The sequence below is a fragment of the Arachis hypogaea genome, chromosome 2, assembly GCF_003086295.3.
Source record: "Arachis hypogaea cultivar Tifrunner chromosome 2, arahy.Tifrunner.gnm2.J5K5, whole genome shotgun sequence".
NCBI classification, from domain to species: Eukaryota; Viridiplantae; Streptophyta; class Magnoliopsida; order Fabales; family Fabaceae; genus Arachis; species Arachis hypogaea.
In genome coordinates, this window is record NC_092037.1 from 33,253,541 (window position 1) to 33,258,308 (window position 4,768).

Here is a 4,768-nt window from a genome sequence, read left to right on the forward strand (position 1 = left end):
CTATCTAAAATTTCCGCTATTGATTTACATAAGTATTTCGATCCTATTTTATTTTTTGTTTATTATTTATTTTTGAACTTATCATAAACCATTTAATCTGCCTAACTGAGATTTACAAGGTAACCATAGCTTGCTTCATACCAATAATCTCTGTGGGATCGACCCTTACTCACGTAAGGTATTACTTGGATGACCCAGTACACTTGCTGGTTAAGTTGAACGGAGTTGTGAACCATGGCATTGACACCAAGTTTTTGGCGCCATTGCGAGGGAAAGAAAAAGTAATGAATTTTACAAAATGCAATAACATATGAATCACAATTTCGTCCACCAAGTTTTTGGCACCGTTGGATTTTCTTGAGCTACAGAACTCCAAATGGCACGCTCTCAACGGCGTTGGAAAGTAGATATCCAGAGCTTTCCAGCAATATATAATAGTCCATACTTTATTCGGGAATTGACGACGTAAAGTGGCGCTCAACGCCAAGTAGATGCTGCTGTCTGGAGTCAAACGCCAGAAACACGTCACAACCCGGAGTTGAATGCCAGAAACACGCTATAACTCGGTGTTCAACTCCAATAAAAGCCTCAGCTCGTGGATAGATCAAGCTCAGCCCAAACACACACCAAGTAGGCCCCAGAAGTGGATTTATGCATCAATTACTTACTCATGTAAACCCTAGTAGCTAGGTTAGTATAAATAAGACTTTTTACTAGTGTATTAGAAGTCTTTTTGGGGGACCACGTTTCATCTGGGGGACGATTAGTTCTCAGATCATGGGGGCTGGCCTCTCGGCCATGCCTGGACCTTTCACTTATGTATTTTTAACGGTGGAGTTTCTACACACCATAGATTAAGGGTGTGGAGCTCTGCTGTACCTCAAGTTTCAATACAATTACTATTATTTTCTATTCAATTCTCTTTTATTCTTATTCCAAGATATATGTTGCACTTCAACTTGATGAATGTGATGATCCGTGACACTCATCATCATTCTCACCTATGAACGCGTGTGACTGACAACCACTTCCGTTCTACCTTAGGCCGGGCGCATATCTCTTAGATTCCCCAACAGAATCTTCGTGGTATAAGCTAGATAGATGGCGGCATTCATGGAAATTCGGAAAGTCTAACCTTGTCTGTGGTATTCCGAGTAGGATTCCGGGAATCTGGAAAGTCTAACCTTGTCTGTGGTATTCCGAGTAGGATTCCGGTATTGAATGACTGTGACGAGCTTCAAACTCCTGAAGGCTGGGCGTTAGTGACAGACGCAAAAGAATCAAGGGATTCTATTCCAACCTGATTGAGAACCGACAGATGATTAGCCGTGCTGTGATAGAGCATAGGACCATTTTCACTGAGAGGATGGGATGTAGGCATTGACAACGGTGATGTCCTACATACAGTTTGCCATGGAAAGGAGTAAGAAGGATTGGATGAATGTAATAAGAAAGTAGAGATTCAAGAGGAGCACAGCATCTCCATACGCCTATCTGAAATTCCCACTATTGATTTACATAAGTATTTCGATCCTATTTTATTTTCTATTTATTATTTATTTTCGAACTTATCATAAACCATTTAATCTGCCTAACTGAGATTTACAAGGTAACCATAGCTTGCTTCATACCAACAATCTCTGTGGGGATCGACCCTTACTCACGTAAGGTATTACTTAGATGACCCAGTACACTTGCTGGTTAAGTTGAACGGAGTTGTGAACCATGGCATTGACACCAAGTTTTTGGCGCCATTGCCAGGGAAAGAAAAAGCAATGAATTTTACAAAATGTAATAACATATGAATCACAATTTCGTCCACCAAGTTTTTGGCGCCGTTGCCGGGGATTGTTCGAGTATGGACAACTGACGGTTCATCTTGTTGCTCAAATTAGGTAATTTTCTTTTCAAAAATTTTTCAAAAATATTTTTCAAAATTTTTCTTTTCTTTTTCGTTTTTCCAAACTTTATTTTCGAAAAATATAATAAAAATACAAAAAAATCATAAAATCATAAAAATCAAAAATATTTTGTGTTTCTTGTTTGAGTCTTGAGTCAATTTTTAAGTTTGGTGTCAATTGCATATTTTTAAAATTTATGCATTATTTTCGAAAATTCCATGCATTCATAGTGTTCTTCATGATCTTCAAGTTGTTCTTGACAAGTCTTCTTGTTTGATCTTGATGTTTTCTTGTTTTGTGTTGTTTGTTGTTTTTCATATGCATTTTTCGTTTGTTAGAGTCCATGTATTAAAGATTTCTAAGTTTGGTGTCTTGCATGTCTTCTTTGCATCAAAAAATTTTTCAAAAATATGTTCTTGATGTTCATCATGATCTTCAAAGTGTTCTTGGTGTTCATCTTGACATTCATAGTGTTCTTGCATGCATTCCTTGTTTTGATCCAAAAAAAAGAGAAAAACACAATTATGACGTTTTAATTTTAATTATTTTTCTCTCTCATAATTAAAATTTCAAAAATCAAAAAAATATCTTTTCCTTATTTCCCTCCAAATTTTCGAAATTTTAGGTTGACTTGGTCAAAATTTTTTTAAAATTAGTTGTTTCTTACAAGTCAAGTCAAAATTTCAATTTTAAAAATCTTATCTTTTTAAATTCTTTTTCAAATTATTTTCAAAATCTTTTTCTTATATTTATATCAAATTTTTGAAAACTCACTAACAATTAATGTGATTGATTCAAAAATTTGAAGTTTGTTACTTTCTTGTTAAGAAAGGTTCAATCTTTAAGTTCTAGAATCTTATCTTGTAGTTTCTTAGTGAAGTAAGTAATTTTAAATTTAAAAATTAAATCTTTTTCAAACATATCTTATCATATCTTTTTCAAAATTTTATCTTTTTCAAAAATTTAATTTCAAAATATCTTATCTAACTTCTTATCTTCTTATCTTTTCAAATTTGATTTTAATATCTTTTTCAACTAACTCTTTGACTTTGTGTTTGTTTCTTATCTTTTTCAAAACCACCTAACCAATTTTCCCTCTCTAATTTTCGAAAATATCTCATCTCTTTTTCAAAAACTCTTTTTGTTTTAAATTTTAATTTTAATCTTATCTTATCTTTAATTTTCGAAATACTAACCTCTTTTTCAAAATTATTTTCGAAATTCTCCCTCTCTTTTCTTATTCTATTTAATTATTTATTTACTAACACTTCTCTTCACCTCTCTTCATCTAAAAATCCGAACCCATTCTTCTTCACTCTTCTCCCCTTTCTTCTTCTACTAACATAAAGGAATCTCTATACTGTGACATAGAGGATTCCTCTTTTTTTCTTGTTTTCTTCTCTTTCATATGAGTAGGAACAAGGAAAAAGGCACTCTTGTTGAAATTGATCCTGAACCTGAAAGGACTCTGAAGAGAAAACTAAGAGAAGCTAAATTACAACAATCTAAAGGTAACCTTTCAGAAATATTAGAACAAGAGAAGGAGATGGCAGCCGAACCCAACAACAATAATGCAAGGAGAATGCTTGGTGACTTCACAAAACCAACGTCCAAATTTGATGGAAGAAGCATCTCCATTCCTGCCATTGGAGCCAATAATTTTGAGCTGAAACCTCAGCTAGTTGCCTTAATGCAACAAAACTGCAAGTTCTATGGACTTCCATCTGAAGATCCTTATCAGTTTTTAACTGAGTTCTTGCAGATATGTGAGATTGTTAAGACGAATGGAGTAGATCCTGAAGTCTACAGGCTCATGCTTTTCCCTTTTGCTGTAAGAGACAGAGCTAGAATATGGTTGGATTCACAACCTAAGGATAGCCTGGACTCCTGGGAGAAGCTGGTCACGGCCTTCTTGGATAAATTCTTTCCTCCTCAAAAGCTGAGCAAGCTTAGAGTGGATGTTCAGACCTTCAAACAAAAAGATGGTGAATCCCTCTATGAAGCTTGGGAAAGATACAAGTAGTTGACAAAAAGGTGTCCATCTGACATGTTTTCAGAATGGACCATATTAGATAAATTCTATTATGGTCTATCTGAGTTTTCAAAAATGTCATTGGACCATTCTACAGGTGGATCAATCCACCTAAAGAAAACACCTGCAGAAGCTCAAGAACTCATTGACATGGTTACAAATAACTAATTCATGTACACTTCTGAGAGGAATTCTGTGAATAATGGGACACCTCAGAGGAAGGAAGTTTTTGAAATTGATGCTCTGAATACCATATTGGCTCAGAACAAAGTGTTGACTCAGCAAGTCAACATGATCTCTCAAAGTCTGAATGGATGGCAAAATGCATCCAACAGTACTAAAGAGGCAGCTTCTGAAGAAGCTTATGATCTTGAGAACCCTGCAATGGCAGAGGTTAATTACATGGGTGAACCTTATGGAAACACCTATAATTCATCATGGAGAAATTATCCAAATTTCTCATGGAAGTATCAACAAAAGCCTCAACAAGGCTTTAACAATGGTGGACGCAATAGGCTGAGCAATAGCAAGCCTTTTCCATCATCTTCTCAGTAACAGACAGAGAATTCTGAACAAAACACTTCTAATTTAGCCAATATAGTCTCTGATTTGTCAAAGGCCACTTTTAGTTTCATGAGTGAAACAAGATCCTCCATCAAAAATCTGGAGGCACAAGTGGGCCAGTTGAGTAAGAAAGTCATTGAAACTCCTCCCAGTATTCTCCCAAGCAATACAGAAGAGAATCCAAAAGGAGAGTGCAAGGCCATTGATGTAATCAATATTATCGAATGCACAAGGGAGGAGAAAGACGAAAATCCTAGTGAGGAAGACCTCC

General features: G+C 35.5%; 1 non-coding gene across 1 annotated transcript; it reads right to left on the reverse strand.

Moving 5' to 3' along the window:
* Positions 1-3,846: 3,846 nt before the first annotated feature.
* On the reverse strand, positions 3,847-3,950 carry LOC112767940 (small nucleolar RNA R71). Its single transcript, XR_003185385.1, has one exon. It is a non-coding gene; the product is annotated as a small nucleolar RNA R71 (small nucleolar RNA).
* Positions 3,951-4,768: the final 818 nt, after the last annotated feature.